Here is a 21,695-nt window from a genome sequence, read left to right on the forward strand (position 1 = left end):
TATGAACTAACCACTACCCTCAGAGCTCTTTGGAACTGTACCACCAATCAAAGAAAATACATGGTAGAACTTGTGGCTCTAGCTAAATATGTAGGAGAGGATGGCCTATTCAATCATCAATGGGAGGAGAGGCCCTTGAGTCTTACATGAGGACCATGTACTTACAAAAAGGGATTTCACATGGATAAAAGTTCTATTTGATTCTCACAACAACGTTGCAGCTTTAGTTCCTCCTCTACATTTTATGGTGCAGATGTCTGAATTTCTATCATTTTGCTGTATGTGTCCTGTGACACTTATTTTATAGGTTTACTGGTTGTTTTTTTTTTTTTTCTAAGAATGTAACTTCAATTTTCCCGTTAGCAACAAAACCATAAACAAACATTGTATTTGTGGAGCATCCTGAGCATGGGCCTCTACCACTGGCTTTATGCTTCTGTGAACATTATGTTATCAATCTGCTGTCTTTTGCTTTAAAGACTCCTTTTGGTAATTCCTAAAAGGCATCCCAGTGGTGATAAATTTCTTTAGCCTTGTTTTGTCTAAGGAAAGGGTATGTTCCTTCCCTGCTTTGAACCAGCCATTCTAGTCTCTCCTGGGTTAAATTGGGTCTCTTCACAGTATCTTATACTTAAATAAGGTTGTCTTAATCTTTGATCAATTCCATCATTTTATCTGACATTACTCATCTCCTACTGCTTTTGCTTTCTTTTCCTGGCTATTAGACTATGACACAACTTTTTGACCTATTCTGCGTAAGTCTGCAAGCTTATACCTATAGGAAAGATTTCCTTCATATAAACTTATATTACAAAGGTAAAGAAAATATTAATTTAATATTCTATGTATGTGCTTAAGTGAGCATATATGAATATGTATATTTATATATGTGTATGTATATATGTATATGAATAGCTAGGTGAACAAATACATCAATACACAGAAAGAAATACATAAATGCATATAGGTTAAGTTCTTAGCACTTTTTGCCCTATAATTTCTTCATGCGTGTGTTCACTGTGGTTTGCCTCATCCAATTTTATGTGAATTACCTTTTAGTTACAACATTTTACATGAGCATATTTAAATATCCCTACTTGAAGATGTGCCTTTCTTATTGGAATTGTTCCTTCAGTCACCCAATTTATCCATAAATATAAGCAAAACTCTGCTTTGAACCAGCCATTCTAGTCTCTCCTGGGTTAAATTGGGTCTCTTCACAGTATCTTTTACTTAAATAAGGTTGTCTTAATCTTTCAGGATTATTCTACACTTTTTTTATTTCATCTATAGTCAATTTATATTTGTGTCATCATAACTGGGACTATTTCTCAGCCCTTGAATTCTATAACATAGCTTAATATTCACTCTTGTAGGCCCACGTGCTCACACCTCGCTCGGCAGTGCTCTCTTGTGAGCAGAGCATTTTTGGTGCTTTCCTGGCATCACAATGGAGTCCAATCAGGGACATAGTAGAAACAAGAGCCTCTGGCTTTCCGGGGGCACTTAGGCCACTGGGAATGCCTTTTCTCACTCCCTAACATCAACTGACCTTTGGTTTGACTTTCTTTTCTTGTGCTCACAGGTCCACATAGGCCATCATCCCTAGGTGCAGCAGCCTAGGTTTTCTACTCTCCTTTTGCCATCCTGAGGGCTCTACTCCAGCCTTTTCTTGGAAAAAGAAATGCCACTCTATACCCTCAAGTCTTGATGTCTATTGGGTTTCCTTCTCTACATAATGTTCTGCCCATACATGTAGAAGGCCAGAATGCCTCTGTATCTGGTGTCTGCTTTTCCTTGCCAGCTTGCTGAAAGCCTTACCTTGTTGTATAGTAGTTGCCTCCTTTGATGACACTGATGGGCATGTACCTGCATGGTTTGGGTAGGATCCAGCTTGTCTGCAATGATGAGGAGATAAAGAATGTAACTTTTCACTTAATGAAAAGCTAGGATTGGGTAGGATGTGTGTTCTGATGGATATGTACCAGCAGTTTGGAAACGCAGTAAGTTTTTAAAACACTATACACATATACAGATTAATGGGGAAGAATAGGGTTAGCCAATCTCTGTGGGAGGTTTCTATATTGCAGTCATTTGGGAGGAAAACAGCTGTGGTTGATAGTTTCTGCACACTGGTTTTAGCTAAAGGTCAATTGTTCGCAATATCTGTACCCAGAATAAGGAAAGGCCTTGCCATTGCCATAGGTCTGGAACATTTGGGGGTCTTGGCATGCCTATAACCATATCAATGAGACACTCAGGAGTTCCTCCCCTCCTGAAGGATGTCTCCATTCAAATCTCCATTTGACCAAACTGTCACTTGTGCGAGCTTGTGCAAATCAACCTGGAGCTGATCCCAACCCCACCCTCAGGTATGGACCAGAAACAATTATTGGTGGCAGGAATAAACGGGATTTTACATTGAATGCAGAAAACATTAGTCTCTCTAGTGCATACTAATTCTCAAATTAACAGCATAATTAGCCACAACTGACCCACAGTCTTAATGAGGAAGTGGGGCGCTATAGAGTATCAATGAAAAGTTAGTAAGTGAAATCGCAAAACAAAGTCATAGAGAAAACTGCTAAGCAGAGCCATTCTTCCCTGAATTCCTAATGCATGCTAGAAAGCCCCCAATTTAGGATTATTTTACAATTTAACACATTATGAAAGTGATACTTATTCATTAAAACTCTCAATCAATTTTCAAATTATCTCTCAAGCAACATGGAATAGCATACTTTTCTCCAAAGGAGTGCAATGGAGGTAAGTCCTCACAGCCCTGTCTCCTTGTAGCCACAGGGAGGAGACTGGGGCAGCGAGGGAGCTTCAGAGCAGAGGCAAGCTTGTTAACTGGTGTCCTGTGTTAAATGCATTCTCACCATGGAATGATCTCAAGTAATGATACATTTACTGCAATATAACCCCACCTAAACTCAAGGAACATTTTCCATCGCTAAGCAACACATCCTAAACTTGCTCACATGTGAATAACAGTCTATATAATAAGATTACAACCATTCTTTTAACGGTTATCAATAACCCCGTCCTAGAGTGGTGGACGTGCAACCAGAATGTTCTGGGTAGCAATTTTTAATGTGGTTAGTGTACCAAGGCTTGGTAAACATACTGACAAATCATCTTACCAGTGTTTTTCACTTTATATTTCCACCGGATGCAGGGATATCACGTGTGCCTTTAATGCAGACAAGTCTAGCTGGCACTAGCCCACTATGCTATCTTACAACTGTAACAACCTATATTTTTCTGCCCAATAAATCTATGTTGAACTGTTCAATTCCACAAGCAAATTACATTTCAGTTTTGGTGCAGAGTTTAACGAAATTGTCTTCTTTAAAAGGTGCTCTGTTGGACTCCAGGTTTTCACCATTACAAATATCCTTACAAAGTTACTGAGGATATTTTAGTTAATTCTCCCTGAGAGTTCTAACCTGGACTCCAAAAATACAAAACCTTAATCCCCAGGGGGAAGGGGTGTAAAAATGACATGATGTAATTTAATTTTTTCTCCTATTATTTTCAGAGATTATGTGATATCGAAGGACACATTTGAACTTTCAAAACATTTTTATGTTCTAGCACATAAGCAACTGTGCTGGTCAGCTTTATTTGGCTTGTGACAAACTAGAGTCACCTGGTCAGCTTTATTTGGCTTGTGACAAACTAGAGTCAATTGTAGAACTACCTCCTTCAGATTAGCTTGTTGGCATATCTGTGGCCATTTTCTTTTTTCTTTTTCTTTTATTTTCAATTAGATATTTTCTTTATTTACATTTCAAATGTTATAGCCTTTCCTCATTTCTCCTCCAAAACCCCTTATCCCATCCCTCCTCCCCCTGCTCACCTACCCACCCACTCCTGCTTCCCTGTCCTGTCATTCCCCTCCACTGGCGTATAGTGATTTCACAGTACCAAGAGCCTCTCCTCCCCTAGATGTCTGCCAAGGCCATCCTCTGCTATATATGTGGCTAGAATCATGGGTCCCTCCATATATACTCTTTGGTTGGTGGTTTAGTCCCAGGGAGCTCTGGGGGTACTGGTTGGTTCATATTGTTGTTCCTCATTTTGGGCCTGCAAACCCCTTCAACTCCTTCGGTCCTTTCTCTAGCTCCTCCATTGGGGACGCTGTGCTCAGTCCAATGGTTGGCTGTGAACATCCACCTCTGTATTTGTTAGGCACTGACAAAGCCTCTTAGAAGACAGTTATATCAGGCTCCTATCAGCAAGTACTTGTTGGCATCCACACTAGTGTCTGGGTTTGGTGATTGTATATGTGATGGATAACCAGGTCTCTGGATGGTCATTCCTTCAGTCTCTGCTCTACACTTTGTCTCTGTATCTTCTCCCATGGGTATTTTGTTCCCCATTCTAAGAAGGAACGAAGTATCCACACTTTGGCCTTCCTTCCTCTTGAGCTTCATGTGGTCTGTATATTGTATCTTGGGTATTCTGAGCTTCTGGACTAATATCCACTTATCAATGAGTACATACCATGTGTGTTCTTTTGTGACCTCACTCAGGATGATATTTTCTAATTCAATCCATTTGCCTAAGAATTTCATGAAGGGGAGGCGACCTAAGCCACAGCAGCAGCGGTCGCCATCTTGGTCCTGGACCCGCCGAACTTAGGAAATTAGTCTGAACAGGTGAGAGGGTGCGCCAGAGAACCTGACAGCTTCTGGAACAGGCGGAAGCACAGAGGCGCTGAGGCAGCACCCTTTGTGGGCCGGGAACAGCCGGCCACCATCCGGACCGGAGGACAGGTGCCCGCCCGGCTGGGGAGGCGGCCTAAGCCACAGCAGCAGCGGTCGCCATCTTGGTCCGAGACCCGCCGAACTTAGGAAATTAGTCTGAACAGGTGAGAGGGTGCGCCAGAGAACCTGACAGCTTCTGGAACAGGCGGAAGCACAGAGGCGCTGAGGCAGCACCCTGTGTGGGCCGGGGACAGCCGGCCACCTTCCGGACCGGAGGACAGGTGCCCACCCGGCTGGGGAGGCGGCCTAAGCCACAGCAGCAGCGGTCGCCATCTTGGTCCCGGGACTCCAAGGAACTTAGGAATTTAGTCTGCTTAGGTGAGAGTCTGTACCACCTGGGAACTGCCAAAGCAACACAGTGTCTGAGAAAGGCCTGTTTTGGGCCTTCTTCTTCGGCCAGGAGGAGGTCCAAATACAAGATATCTGCGCACCTTCCCTGTAAGAGAGCTTGCCAGCAGAGAGTGCTCTGAGCACTGAAACTCAGAGGAGAGAATCTGTCTCCCAGGTCTGCTGATAGACGGTAACAGAATCACCAGAAGAACAATCTCTAAACAGAGTCAACTATAACTACTAACTCCAGAGATTACCAGATGGCGAAAGGTAAACGGAGGAATCTTACTAACAGGAACCAAGACCACTCACCATCACCAGAACCCAGCACACCCACTTCGCCCAGTCCAGGGAACCCCAACACACCTGAGAACCTAGACCTAGATTTAAAAGCATATCTCATGATGATGGTAGAGGACATCAAGAAGGACTTTAATAAATCACTTAAAGAAATACAGGAGAACACTGCTAAAGAGTTACAAGTCCTTAAAGAAAAACAGGAAAACACAATCAAACAGGTAGAAGTCCTTACAGAAAAAGAGGAAAAAACATACAAACAGGTGATGGAAATGAACAAAACCATACTAGACCTAAAAAGGGAAGTAGACACAATAAAGAAAACTCAAAGCGAGGCAACACTAGAGATAGAAACCCTAGGAAAGAAATCTGGAACCATAGATTTGAGCATCAGCAACAGAATACAAGAGATGGAAGAGAGAATCTCAGGTGCAGAAGATTCCATAGAGAACATCGGCACAACAATCAAAGAAAATGGAAAATGCAAAAAGATCCTAACTCAAAATATCCAGGAAATCCAGGACACAATAAGAAGACCAAACGTACGGATAATAGGAGTGGATGAGAATGAAGATTTTCAACTCAAAGGTCCAGCAAACATCTTCAACAAAATTATTGAAGAAAACTTCCCAAATCTAAAGAATGAGATGCATATGAACATACAAGAAGCCTACAGAACTCCAAATAGACTGGACCAGAAAAGAAATTCCTCCCGACACATAATAATCAGAACATCAAATGCACTAAATAAAGATAGAATACTAAAAGCAGTAAGGGAAAAAGGTCAAGTAACATATAAAGGCAAGCCTATCAGAATTACACCAGATTTTTCACCAGAGACTATGAAAGCCAGAAGAGCCTGGACAGATGTTATACAGACACTAAGAGAACACAAACTGCAGCCCAGGCTACTATACCCAGCCAAACTCTCAATTATCATAGAGGGAGAAACCAAAGTATTCCACGACAAAACCAAATTCACGCATTATCTCTCCACGAATCCAGCCGTTCAAAGGATAATAACAGAAAAAAACCAATACAAGAACGGGAACAACGCCCTAGAAAAAACAAGAAGGTAATCCCTCAACAAACCTAAAAGAAGACAGCCACAAGAACAGAATGCCACCTTTAACAACTAAAATAACAGGAAGCAACAATTACTTTTCCTTAATATCTCTTAACATCAATGGTCTCAACTCGCCAATAAAAAGACATAGACTAACAAACTGGCTACACAAACAAGACCCAACATTTTGCTGCTTACAGGAAACTCATCTCAGAGAAAAAGATAGACACTACCTCAGAATGAAAGGCTGGAAAACAATTTTCCAAGCAAATGGTATGAAGAAACAAGCAGGAGTAGCCATCCTAATATCTGATAAGATTGACTTCCAACCCAAAGTCATCAAAAAAGACAAGGAGGGACACTTCATTCTCATCAAAGGTAAAATCCTCCAAGAGGAACTCTCAATTCTGAATATCTATGCTCCAAATACAAGAGCAGCCACATTCACTAAAGAAACTTTAGTAAAGCTCAAAGCACACATTGCACCTCACACAATAATAGTGGGAGACTTCAACACACCACTTTCACCAATGGACAGATCATGGAAACAGAAACTAAACAGGGACACACTGAAACTAACAGAAGTGACGAAACAAATGGATCTGACAGATATCTACAGAACATTTTATCCTAAAACAAAAGGATATACCTTCTTCTCAGCACCTCATGGTACCTTCTCCAAAATTGACCACATAATAGGTCACAAATCAGGCCTCAACAGATTCAAAAATATTGAAATTGTCCCATGTATCCTATCAGATCACCATGCACTAAGGCTGATCTTCAATAACAAAATAAATAACAGAAAGCCAACATTCACATGGAAACTGAACAACACTCTTCTCAATGATACCTTGGTCAAGGAAGGAATAAAGAAAGAAATTAAAGACTTTTTAGAGTTTAATGAAAATGAAGCCACAACGTACCCAAACCTTTGGGACACAATGAAAGCATTTCTAAGAGGGAAACTCATAGCTATGAGTGCCTTCAAGAAAAAACGGGAGAGAGCACATACTAGCAGCTTGACAACACATCTAAAAGCTCTAGAAAAAAAGGAAGCAAATTCACCCAAGAGGAGTAGACGGCAGGAAATAATCAAACTCAGGGGTGAAATCAACCAAGTGGAAACAAGAAGAACTATTCAAAGAATTAACCAAACGAGGAGTTGGTTCTTTGAGAAAATCAACAAGATAGATAAACCCTTAGCTAGACTCACTAAAGGGCACAGGGACAAAATCCTAATTAACAAAATCAGAAATGAAAAGGGAGACATAACAACAGATCCTGAAGAAATCCAAAACACCATCAGATCCTTCTACAAAAGGCTATACTCAACAAAACTGGAAAACCTGGACGAAATGGACAAATTTCTGGACAGATACCAGGTACCAAAGTTGAATCAGGATCAAGTTGACCTTCTAAACAGTCCCATATCCCCTAAAGAAATAGAAGCAGTTATTAATAGTCTCCCAGCCAAAAAAAGCCCAGGACCAGACGGGTTTAGTGCAGAGTTCTATCAGACCTTCAAAGAAGATCTAACTCCAGTTCTGCACAAACTTTTTCACAAGATAGAAGTAGAAGGTATTCTACCCAACTCATTTTATGAAGCCACTATTACTCTGATACCTAAACCACAGAAAGATCCAACAAAGATAGAGAACTTCAGACCAATTTCTCTTATGAACATCGATGCAAAAATCCTTAATAAAATTCTCGCTAACCGAATCCAAGAACACATTAAAGCAATCATCCATCCTGACCAAGTAGGTTTTATTCCAGGGATGCAGGGATGGTTTAATATACGAAAATCCATCAATGTAATCCATTATATAAACAAACTCAAAGACAAAAACCACATGATCATCTCGTTAGATGCAGAAAAAGCATTTGACAAGATCCAACACCCATTCATGATAAAAGTTCTGGAAAGATCAGGAATTCAAGGCCAATACCTAAACATGATAAAAGCAATCTACAGCAAACCAGTAGCCAACATCAAAGTAAATGGAGAGAAGCTGGAAGCAATCCCACTAAAATCAGGGACTAGACAAGGCTGCCCACTTTCTCCCTACCTTTTCAACATAGTACTTGAAGTATTAGCCAGAGCAATTCGACAACAAAAGGAGATCAAGGGGATACAAATTGGAAAAGAGGAAGTCAAAATATCACTTTTTGCAGATGATATGATAGTATATATAAGTGACCCTAAAAATTCCAACAGAGAACTCCTAAACCTGATAAACAGCTTCGGTGAAGTAGCTGGATATAAAATTAACACAAACAAGTCAATGGCCTTTCTCTACACAAAGAATAAACAGGCTGAGAAAGAAATTAGGGAAACAACACCCTTCTCAATAGCCACAAATAATATAAAATATCTCGGCGTGACTCTAACGAAGGAAGTGAAAGATCTGTATGATAAAAACTTCAAGTCCCTGAAGAAAGAAATTAAAGAAGATCTCAGAAGATGGAAAGATCTCCCATGCTCATGGATTGGCAGGACCAACATTGTAAAAATGGCTATCTTGCCAAAAGCAATCTACAGATTCAATGCAATCCCCATTAAAATTCCAACTCAATTCTTCAACGAATTAGAAGGAGCAATTTGCAAATTCATCTGGAATAACAAAAAACCTAGGATAGCAAAAACTCTTCTCAAGGATAAAAGAACCTCTGGTGGAATCACCATGCCTGACCTAAAGCTTTACTACAGAGCAATTGTGATAAAAACTGCATGGTACTGGTATAGAGACAGACAAGTGGACCAATGGAATAGAATTGAAGACCCAGAAATGAACCCACACACCTATGGTCACTTGATCTTCGACAAGGGAGCCAAAACCATCCAGTGGAAGAAAGACAGCATTTTCAACAATTGGTGCTGGCACAACTGGTTGTTATCATGTAGAAGAATGCGAATCGATCCATACTTATCTCCTTGTACTAAGGTCAAATCTAAGTGGATCAAGGAACTTCACATAAAACCAGAGACACTGAAACTTATAGAGGAGAAAGTGGGGAAAAGCCTTGAAGATATGGGCACAGGGGAAAAATTCCTGAACAGAACAGCAATGGCTTGTGCTGTAAGATCGAGAATTGACAAATGGGACCTAATGAAACTCCAAAGTTTCTGCAAGGCAAAAGACACTGTCTATAAGACAAAAAGACCACCAACAGACTGGGAAAGGATCTTTACCTATCCTAAATCAGATAGGGGACTAATATCCAACATATATAAAGAACTCAAGAAGGTGGACCTCAGAAAATCAAATAACCCCCTTAAAAAATGGGGCTCAGAACTGAACAAAGAATTCTCACCTGAGGAATACCGAATGGCAGAGAAGCACCTGAAAAAATGTTCAACATCCTTAATCATCAGGGAAATGCAAATCAAAACAACCCTGAGATTCCACTTCACACCAGTGAGAATGGCTAAGATCAAAAATTCAGGTGACAGCAGATGCTGGCGAGGATGTGGAGAAAGAGGAACACTCCTCCATTGTTGGTGGGATTGCAGGCTTGTACAACCACTCTGGAAATCAGTCTGGCGGTTCCTCAGAAAATTGGACATAGTACTACCGGAGGATCCAGCAATACCTCTCCTGGGCATATATCCAGAAGAAGCCCCAACTGGTAAGAAGGACACATGCTCCACTATGTTCATAGCAGCCTTATTTATAATAGCCAGAAACTGGAAAGAACCCAGATGCCCCTCAACAGAGGAATGGATACAGAAAATGTGGTACATCTACACAATGGAGTACTACTCAGCTATTAAAAAGAATGAATTTATGAAATTCCTAGCCAAATGGATGGACCTGGAGAGCATCATCCTGAGTGAGGTAACACAATCACAAAGGAACTCACACAATATGTACTCACTGATAAGTGGATACTAGCCCAAAACCTAGGATACCCACGATATAAGATACAATTTCCTAAACACATGAAACTCAAGAAAAATGAAGACTGAAGTGTGGACACTATGCCCCTCCTTAGAAGTGGGAACAAAACACCCATGGAAGGAGTTACAGAAACAAAGTTTGGAGCTGAGATGAAAGGATGGACCATGTAGAGACTGCCATATCCAGGGATCCACCCCATAATCAGCATCCAAACGCTGACACCATTGCATATACTAGCAAGATTTTATCGAAAGGACCCAGATGTAGCTGTCTCTTGTGAGACTATGCCGGGGCCTAGCAAACACAGAAGTGGATGCTCACAGTCAGCTAATGGATGGATCACAGGGCTCCCAATGGAGGAGCTAGAGAAAGTACCCAAGGAGCTAAAGGGATCTTCAACCCTATAGGTGGAACAACATTATGAACTAACCAGTACCCCTGAGCTCTTGACTCTAGCTGCATATGTATCAAAAGATGGCCTAGTCGGCCATCACTGGAAAGAGAGGCCCATTGGACACGCAGACTTTGTGTGCCCCGGTACAGGGGAACGCCAGGGCCAAAGGGGGGGAGTGGGTGGGTAGGGGAGTGGGGGTGGGTGGGTAAGGGGGACTTTTGGTATAGCATTGGAAATGTAAATGAGCTAAATACCTAATAAAAATGGAAAAAAAAAAAAAAAAAAGAAAAGCCCGTCTTCTGTGAATGAGGTCATAAAACAAGGTATGACATGGCATACAGAAGAGAAAGCAAGATGTGACCTCATTTATACCCCTGCCTGTGGTTCCTGTCATCATCAAATGACAACAATAAAACCTATCTTGTTAACAAAAAAAAAAAAAAAAAGAATTTCATGAATTCATTGTTTTTAATTGCTGAGTAGTACTCCATTGTGTAAATGTACCACATTTTCTGTATCCATTCCTCTGTTGAGGGACATCTGGGCTATTTCCATCTTCTGGCTATTATAAATAAGGCTGCTATGAACATAGTGGAGCATGTGTCCTTATTACGTGTTGGAGCATCTTCTGGGGTATATGCCCAGGAGTGGTATTGCTGGGTCCTCAGGTAGTATTATATCAAGTTTTCTGAGAAACCATCAGACTGATTTCTAGAGTGGTTGTACCAGCTTTCAATCCCACCAGCAATGGAGGAATGTTCCTCTTTGTCCACATCCTTGCCAACATCTGATTTCACCTGAATTTTTGATCTTAGCCATTCTGACTGGTATGAGGTGGAATCTCAGGGTTGTTTTGATTTGCATTTCCCTGATGCCTTTCTTGATGAATTATTAATGTGGGAGGGCTCAGCCTACTATTGCAAGTACCACCTCTGAAGTCGGTCCTGTGTTGTACAAGACAACAAAGAGAACAAACCATGAGGAGAAAGCTAACAAGCAGCATTCCTTCATGGTTTCTGAATCTGTTTCTACTCCAAGTTCTTGCCTTGATTCCTGCCTAGGTTCCTAGACAGTGTTAACCAAGGAAATCCTTTTCTCCCCCAAGTTTCATTTGGCCATTGTTTTATCACAATAGGAACCTCACTGGGATAGCCACTTTGATCCACACTGCACCTACCTTTTAATCCACTGTGTATGCTCAGGTGTTACACTGTAACATGTTAATTCCAGTTTGCTTTGATGTTCACTCCACCCGCATTTTAACACACTGCATTCTCAGGTGTTACACGGTAACACGTTAATGCCAGTTTGCTCAATGCCATTGTGCTGATGGGGTTTTGTCAACTTGAGGCAGAGGAAAGCCACCTAAGCAGATGTCCCATGGAGGAACTGTGTGCTCAGATTGGCTATGGGTATAATTTTCAGTGCATTGTGTTGGTTACTAATTGATGGAGGAGGAGGGCCCAGCTCACTGTGTGTGGTGACCTCACTGGGACGGCTTTACTGAATTGTTTTTCTCTTCTTCAGCTTGCTTTCTATTGGAAGATTTCAAATCTACTAACTTTTCCACTAGCTGTATAGGCTACTAAAATTATCCTATTAGTTTTCATGTGACATAATTCTGGAATTTGCATTTAGTTTTTCAGTATAATTTCTGATTTTTGCTGTGAGTCTATACATTTATTCACGGTGTATACATTTTCCATTTATCTTTGAACATACTTATAACTGCCTAAGTTAGGGTTTCTATTGCCCTGATGAAACACCATAACCAAAAAGCAAGTTGGAGATCAGGGTTTATTTGACTTACACTTCCAGATCATGGTCCATCATAGAAGGAGGTCAGGGCAGGAACTCTAGCAGGGCTGAAACCCTGGAGTCAGGAGCTGACGCATAGGCCATGGCTGGATGCTACTTACTGGCTTGCTCAGCCTGCTTTCTTATATAACCCAGGACCACCAACCCCAGGAGAGCACTACCCACAATCTGCTGTGCCCTCCCCCATTGATCACTAATTGATAAAATGACTAACAGCTGGATCTTGTGGAGGCATTTCCTCAACTGCAGCTCCTTCCTCTCTGATGACTTTAGCTCAGGTCAAGTTGACACACAAAACCAGCCAGTACAACAACATTAAAAATTCGTTTGCCACAATGTTCTCAAGATTTGTTTTGAATGATGGCATATTTCTTGATGTGGATTGTGTTTTCTTTTTTCATAGCACATTTCATGTGTTTGTTTTCATCTGATTTTAGACATAAAGGCAACATGCATAGAGGGCCGAAAGTGTATCTACAATTTTGGAATTATTTGGAAACTTGATATTGTTCTACAGACCTCTAAGTCTCTATTTTTCTTAACTGTTTTTCTCTGTTCTTCGGCTTGCTCATCATTAGAAGATTTCAAATCCACTAAAATTTAAGGCTCACTTTTGTAGTATTAAAAAGTTAATTTGACTAATCAAACGTAAATCTGTGTCTGCGTAATAAGTCAACACTTATAAACTCTGTTGAATTAGTTCAGCTTCCACTTGGAGTGTTTTGTTATTGTTGCTGTTGGATGTGGTGGTGGCATGGCAGTGGCTGTGGCTGCAGCGGCTGCATTGGCGTTGGTGACGGCAAAAGTCATGGTAGAGATTTTTGTTTTGTTTCTATGCTTCCAATGGTCTCCGGCTATCTGCTCTTTAAAGGGAGTCAAGGGACTTGAGAAGTTTTGATATGTTTTAGGGCTTTCTCCTCTTGAAGCTGCATCTTTTCATAATTTATATCCCTATTTCTGCTCTTTCAGCCTCCAAGTCAGTATCCTGACACTTCACGCTCATTAGGCTATGACTTTCTACCAACAAATCCATATTAGGGAGTGTCCTGGTCAGTATTCCCTGAACCCTTTAGTCTTGTTTCCTTGATTGGTCTTCTCTGGATGGACCACACTCCCTAAAATATTTTCTTTCTGTTTCTTAAAGATTACTCCAACTCGTGTGGTTGTTTGTCCATTGTTCTTAAATTAAGTCATATTTTATCGTTGTTATGTCCATAGGACAGTCAATCCTACCATGCCACTTCATGATTTCTAGTAACCAGAACCTGCCCTGCATATTCAGAAGGGTACATTACAGCCACAGAGACTTCTGTGAATTCAAATTATTCACGACTTCAAATTCTATCATTTCTAAGCACCCCAAGCACCAGTAAATCTTGAGATGAACAATATGGATGTGATAGCAAAATCAGAAACAAAACCTAGAGTTATGTCTTAGTTAAGGTTTTACTGCTGTCAACAGACACTGTGACCAAGGCAACTCTTATAAAAGCAGCATTTAATTGGGGCTGGCTCACAGGTTCAGAGGTTTAGTCCATTATCATCAAGGTGGGAGCATGGCAGCATCCAGACAGTCATGGTGCAAGAGGAGCTGAGAGTTCTACATCTTCATCCGAAGGAAGCTAGGAGCATATTGGCTTCCAGGCCGTTAGAAGGAGGGTCTCAAAGCCCAAGCCCATCTGGACACACCTACTCCAACAAGGCCACACACCTCCTAATAGTGCCACTCCCTGGGTCAAGCATATTCAAACCACCACATTAGCAATATTGAAAATCAATAAGACTGCTTACTCTGGTACGGTCAGCCTTCCAGTGCCTTCAATAAGTGGCAGAGCATTTCCCTGTACCCCATGTATGTCCTTCTTCATAGCTTAAATTTTTATCCATCCCTTGTACTGTATAACACAAAGTAAATGTTATATCAATCAACACTTTGATCTACTGTAACATTTAGGGATTAATGACTGTATTGGGTACGAATATTTCATGCTCTTGAATATTCTGTTTTCATTGGTTGAATCTACGGGTGAGAGAGTTGCCTGTAGTCATCACAGAAACGTGGTGTTGTCTGCAGCAGTTTGAATGTTCCAGCTGGAATTCACCTTGAGAATTAATCTCGATCATGCATCAGTGAGAAGCAGGAGCAGGCGAGGCCTTAAGATGTGAGCTCATTAAGAGGGGTTACTGTTCACCCCTGCGAACACCGCCTTTCTGAAACTGCACTGATCCAGGTGGAAATGATGGGAGGCGCCCTTGAGTGCCCAGCCTATCTGTACAGAGCCACTTCCTCTTCCTTTTCTCTATGTGACTTGAGCCATATGAGGCCCACAGCAGCAGGTAAGGGGACTCTGATTCCTGCTTTTGAACCCTTGGAACCACAAACTGAAGAACTTCTTTTCTTTGCAGCTCACCTGTTCTCAGATATTCTGTTGCTACATGCCTAAGCCTTCTTATATAGAAATAAGTCCATTTCCTCATGAAGGGGAAAATTAAATTGATGATGTAACTGAAATGTGAAATTGGCCCACATTTCAAATCCCAAGCCTACAATTTTCTAGAAAGAAGCAAAGTTGTATAGCTTGTCATTCATTCTCTCCTATAAGCACCTACTAGCTATGTATAACTATTGTGCACTTGTGGTATGATTAGTGCTGTTAAAGGACTGAAATCTTCATTGTATTTAATTAAAAGTATTTGATTTCAGGCTGCCACATATGACTCGTGTCCAGTGTACTCCATAGCACAGAGGGAAACAAACAAGAAACAGAGATGTTGAAACAGCAGAAGTCATTCTTTACAAAGTAATCAATATTAATGTATTTTCTAAAACAAGGAAGTAGAGAGATCAGAGATGTTATGAAACCAAAACAGTATTTAAACATCTTTAAATGCACACACACACACACACACACACACTAATACAAACATATATACACACAGATACACACATACACACAGATACACACACATACATACACAAACTCTCACACATACACAGATACATACATACTCACACATATACATACTCACACATACACACACTCACACAGACACTCACACATATACACACACTCACACATATACACACTCACACATACACACACTCTCACACACACATATACACATATACATACACACATACATACATAGATATACACACATACACACACTCACACATATACAGACACGTTATGACATTTGTTTGTTTTTTTTTTTCAGGAATAAAAAGCAGTGACAAAAATACAAAATGAGAACAATTGATTTATTAATAGACTGAACACTTCCTCACAGAGGCAGTGACATGCCCCCCAAATCAAGGGAAAAAAGACTCACCAAAATTCTAACTTATGTGTATGGTGGACATAATACAGGGTGGAGTCGCATCATGTACATAAGGTAGCATTTCAGCTCAAGAGAGAACCAAGGAAGTTGAAGGCATTTCAAAGACTTTCTTTACACTCCACTCCAATGTAAAGGGTGGCAGCACTCTCAGTAACTCCCTGCCAAGCTGAAATGCATCATGGCTTCTGAGTCAATATCCACTCAGACACTAAGCACAGTGAGTTCATTTCTTGGATTTTGTGTCAGATTCTCCTTCAAGGAAAGCTGTGCAGGCTCATAGAGAGGGAGGCCATGGGAAAACACATGAAGACACCAGACATTCTCTGTCAATCCGTTATGCACAAAGTTAGATAGGGACTTACCTCAAACTAGGCTTCCTTGAAATTCAAATTCACAGAATTCATGTCGTTAGATTCCAAGAACTCATATGTAAATACAGAATTCTAGTATAACATATTCAGAGAAATTATAGAAATAAGAAATCGACGAATAGCTGGAGAGAGAGCTGGAGAAAATGCTTGTCTTGTGAGCATGTGGACCTGAGTTGACCTCTAACGCCCACACCAGAACTCAGGAATGACTGTGTGTGCTTGTCATCCTAGGGCTAGAGAGATGGTGGAGGATTTGGAGGCTCATTGGCCAGCAAACCTGAACCTGAGCCCCAGATCTCCGTAAGAGATCTTGTCTCAAAAGACTATTTCTGAGAACAACACCTGGTGCTGCCCAGCTTACCCACATGCTTGTTCCTAAACACACACACATACAGAGAGACAGGTGGGGCGGGGGGGGGGGTCGTGTGGGGGTGGGAATCAAACTCTGGTTCTAATTATTTATATTTCAGTTGCACAAAAATAAATCAAAATTTCTTTTTTTTCCTTTGACCTCACCAAATTACGGCATCTTAAGCTATCTTTGGAATCACAAGGAAAACCAAGTCAGAACACCAGAGCATCCCTAAACACAAACAATTACCATCATTCGGAAAGACTGGCGAGCTGAAAGCGTGTCCTAATTAAGGTGTCAACACAAATGGTCTGCTTTTGTCTGGTTCTAGAGCACACCTAATCTGAAGTGTTTCCCCTGTCTGTATGTGTGTTTCTATATTTTTTTCTTTTTTCTTTTTTTGTGCAGAATGGAACTATCAGGCTTATGCGACTGATCCAGTTACTTCCCAGCTAAGGCGAAAACAAACAAAAGCATTCATTAGCATTATATACTTAAGAGAATCCCTTAGTCATAACAGTTCCACATATGTCAGAGAGGAGAACAAAACACAACTTTGAGCTTCATTATATTAAACCAGTTCTAAATCGTGTTATATGGTGTTTTGATCCCTGAGAACTGTCATAGACAGGCCAGCATAGTCGCGTACCCTTCTTTCTTTGACTTAGCTTATCCTTTTGAGCTTCCAATGTGGAACCAGTAGAGGTGACGCCAGGAATGTGCCTGGTACTTAACACAGTGTTCTGGGGTGGGGTGTCATTGTTGCTGCAGACACACGTATCTACTCTTCATGGATGGGGCCTTTTGCATCTTAAGCTGAACGTCTGCTGTAGTGGCATCCTTATGCTGTCTGGAACGGTGGGTGCTCTCTGCTGCTTGGTAAGGAGACTTGTGTTTTCATTCTTGGGTGGGATGGTTTTTTCATTTTGAATTATTGTTTGGTTTGCTTCCCATACAATTCCATTTTGAACCACCGGTGCATGCAAATTGCCTTATTTATTACCCCAAGATCAGGGTCCTACAGTTTGTGTGTTTGCTCAGTTCCTGGACGTTATTGACTTATCCTGGTAAAGCGATTCCGTGACTCTTGTCTGTCTTTTGTTTCTTCTCATTAGTCTTTGTGCTTTGCCGGCTCTCCCCCGTTAGCTGATCATTTGCCACATCTCACACATGTTGCTTTCACTTCTCCAGCAGAATCTGAGAAGTAGTCTGTGTATAAATTGCCTTCCCCTGTTTGCCAGCCTTTCACTCGCAAGCATTCTTCAAGGAGGCTCTTATTCTTCAGGGAGAGTTCAGTGAGTAACTGGAAAGACCTCGGGAATCCACAGCTGTCTCTCCAACTTCGTTCTGGGAAGGTCTGGCTGGATCTGTGACTTTTTCTTAATCCTCCCATAACCCAGACTCTTGAACATGGAGATACCATAGAGTCCCATATAAACTTAAACCCTGTGTTTTTAAATGAGATTGGTATAGATGGCTCGGTGATTAAGAGCACTTGCTGCTCTTGCAGAGGTCCTGTTCTTAACACCCACATTGGGACCCAACACCCCTTTCTCCTCTGAGAGTACTCATGTGCATTTATGTACACATACCGACAAGCAGGCACACTCACAAGCACATAAATTAACTTTTAAATACGCTCAACAATAGAGGTGGGGGAATCAAACGAGGACCAAGAAGATGTCTAGCAGAGAGTGCTGATGAGCCAAAGGAGTAAGGAAAGACGTGACTCTACAGAGGCATCATTTGCCTTCTGCGGGCATGCACGCAAAGGCACCGTGTGCCCTCAAAAATGCATCATGCAAATAATAAAATAATAATAATCTTCAACTTTATAAAAACAGAAATATAAAATTATATGCTATTTTTAAGCTAATCTCAAAACCAAAAAAAATTGTGTTTTGATATATTAAATCTTTTGCCTTCTTAGAAGACAAAACAGAAAAACAAAAATCCAAAAAACCAAGAAAACAAACAAACAACAACAAACGGGAAGATGCTTGTGTGTAAATAGACATTCTCTGACCTAAAAAGACTGATCTTTGGTCCCCTTTCTGTTGGTGACTTCTTGCAAGATGATTTTTTTCTCTGAAATGTGTCTAGAAATCAATGAATATACTTCTGATTGACACTCTAGTGAGGGCCATAGAGATAAATGCTAAGTGAACACTACAAGGTATCGCTCATAGGCATTCATGAGTGCCTTGTTCATGGTGAGCACACACAAGAAGGCGTCACTCACAGACCTATTGTTGTTGGTGTGTGGTGAGCATTAAAGGATAAATAAATGGAACTGTAGGTTTGAAGACACCCTCCAAGGAGGTTAATTTCCCTGCATGCTTTGCCTCACACCTCTAAATATTCAAACTCATGAAGATCGCAGTTCTTTAATAGAACATCAGAAAATCATCTCAGGGGAAAGCAGCACAAACCCCCAGGGTTCCTGATGATAAAAGAGCATTCTGTTGCTGAAGACAATGAAAAGGATTTCACTCCTTCTACATAAGGGAAGGATGCTGTAGAAGGTGCCAGGTCTTGGAAAGTAGAAAATGACAAAGAACTTTGGCAAACTACCCAGAAGCATTCGGTGCTGTGCCTGACAATATAGAGAGTCAAATCAAGAAGAGGGGACTGGAACTGGCAGGTACCACAGAGTGATAAGCAGAAGGCAGTTTTGGGAAGCCAACTTTGTTGTTTTTCTATTGCCACCACACGAGAATATATCTAACTGGCTAATTTTTAAAGTACAAGGGTTTATCTAACTCACAGTTCTGGAAGCTGGGAAACTCAAGAACACGGTGATAGTGTTTGCTTGGCATCTGGCGAGGGCTTCCATTGCCATGTCTTAGCATGGCAGAGCAGATCATATAGAAAACCAAAACAAGTACGTAGCTGGGTCTTCCAGTTTCCAGTATTTACAAAGCCATTAGAGTCATCATCCAGATTCCAACCGCATGAACTCAGCTAAGCCCAGTTGCCTCTATGCAACCCTGTAAGGCTACACATCAAGCCATAGCTGTCTCATAATGCAAGTCTGGGATGAGTGACCAAAGAAAGATTCCCTAGAAATGACAGAGTCTGCAGACTCTAGTTGGTGGCATCTAGTTCATTTCCTGGATCTCCAGTTCTTATCGTTGATGTCTGGGTTTTAGGCTGACAGTCTCCCTGTGTCATCAAGGGGTAGTGGGAACTTCCCAAGTGGACCAGATAATAAACAAAGGATTTCCATTGAGGTGAGGTTCCACTGAGAGTCCAGCCAGCATCAGGCCTCCTGGGTCTGAAATTTATAACGAGTTTGTACAAAGGTGACTAAATGATATCATATTTCTCTGGCTCTGCGGTGATGCCTGTCAGCCACCCTGTGACTGTAGATGCTTGCATAGCAGTCTACAAGACAAGCAGACATGATGGTGCATGCTAAGGAAACAGGAGTTATGAATGATAGGTGCACTTACCTACCACCTCTGGACCTCCACAGTGCTGGGGCTGGCCAGGTCATCATAAGCCCTAAGGATCTTCCCTGTGGTGGCTGTGATAAATTCTTCCTAGACTAAAGATAGAAAATGCAATTGTTCTGGCTATAATCTAATCTGAATCTAATAAAGAAAAACCAAGTCAAGGGGGTGGTAAATATTTAAATGTAAGTCATATTTAGCTATTTCAAAGCAAGCAATGTGCTAGCAAAACATTTCCTATGTGTGCTTTAATTAAGCAAAGATGTGGGGCGGCTGTAAACACGGTATCCTACAATCCACTTTCACGCCAATAAACAGAACAGCTCTTATTAGCCACATTGCCTGAGTCAAGAAGCAGCAGTTTCACATCAATGAATTTGACTGTTAAGAACAAAGTGTTTCAAACTTCAAAATTGTCATTCAGGAGAGATTTTTGAGTAGTCTTTTAAAAATTGGCAGTTGTCATTTAATATATGATGTGATCTAAAGCGTATTATTTTTTAATGTCACCTAGGAGATCTCAACAGCTTCATGACAGTCTTAAGCTTTGATATAATTGTCTAAATTGATGGAACACCTTTTATTAACTGATGGAGGTGCATCCTGCCCTTTCAGAAGTCAAATAAACAGGTGAGATTATTCAGTTCTAAGAGTTCTCAATTCTTTTGTCTCATCTTTTTCCCCTTTCTTTGAACCCTTCCCAAACTCTCTGATAGAAATGATAGAAAAATGGCATTGCTTTAAAAGATAAGAAGCATCCAAAGTACTTTCTCTCTGACCTTTGTAGTCTTCAGGACAGGCAGATTCTGATGGCAAACCAGTTGAAGATTCTCCAGAAGGGAAACATGCACTGTTCATAAATAAGGAAACGTGTTACCCCCCATATCTGCTCAGGAAACAATTGAACCAAAATAATACATTGGGTGTCTGAGAACTACTGAGATAAAGCAGAGGAAAGTGTGGGAATTTCTCAGAGTACATTCTATGTAGGTTTGCAAGAGTACTTTTACAAAGTTGAGTCTTAGAACAAATCTCATGGGCTTCAAGGACACTTGGTAGCCTTCTGATACAAGCCACCCGTGGATGCTGGTGAGCTTAACATACTAAGTCTCTCAAAAAGAATTCTTGGGAATGTGAGTGGCAACGAGTTACAATCAAAAACTTGTATGACAGGTTGATGATGCTTAAATCTCTCGAGATTGGCTCTTAGTGAATGGAAGTGCGCAGATTCTGTCCCCAGCTCATTCTAAACTCAAATCTGAATGCGCTCATTTAAATTGTCACCAGGGGCAGTGGTAAGTATTAGTTAGTGAGAGCCATCATCTAAAATACACATTCTACACGTGTCCCGACATCCAGCAGCGTGACAAGGATAGTGAACAGTTTAGGTTCATTCTTGAGAAAATGCAAACTACACATCACTGAAAGGCAAACTCTCAATGAAGCATCTTCATTGGTACCAAAAAAAAAAAAAAAAAAAAAAAAAAAAAAGTGGGTCCCGCTTCCACACTGTTTCCCACAGAACTACCACAGGGGGAAGATGCCAGCACATGAGAGCCATAGCAAAGGAAGCACAGAGTAATAAATAAT

At 41.0% G+C, this 21,695-nt stretch overlaps 1 long non-coding RNA gene across 1 annotated transcript; it reads right to left on the bottom strand.

Moving 5' to 3' along the window:
* Positions 1 to 1,830: 1,830 nt before the first annotated feature.
* Gm46088 lies at positions 1,831 to 20,955 on the bottom strand. The gene is made up of 3 exons (XR_001778901.1): positions 20,885 to 20,955; positions 20,106 to 20,200; positions 1,831 to 1,898 (listed from the first exon to the last, which is right to left on the bottom strand). It is a non-coding gene; the product is annotated as a predicted gene, 46088 (long non-coding RNA).
* Between the last annotated feature and the right edge of the window lie 740 nt (positions 20,956 to 21,695).

The sequence above is a fragment of the Mus musculus genome, chromosome 1 (assembly GCF_000001635.26).
Source record: "Mus musculus strain C57BL/6J chromosome 1, GRCm38.p6 C57BL/6J".
Classification (NCBI taxonomy): Eukaryota; Metazoa; Chordata; class Mammalia; order Rodentia; family Muridae; genus Mus; species Mus musculus.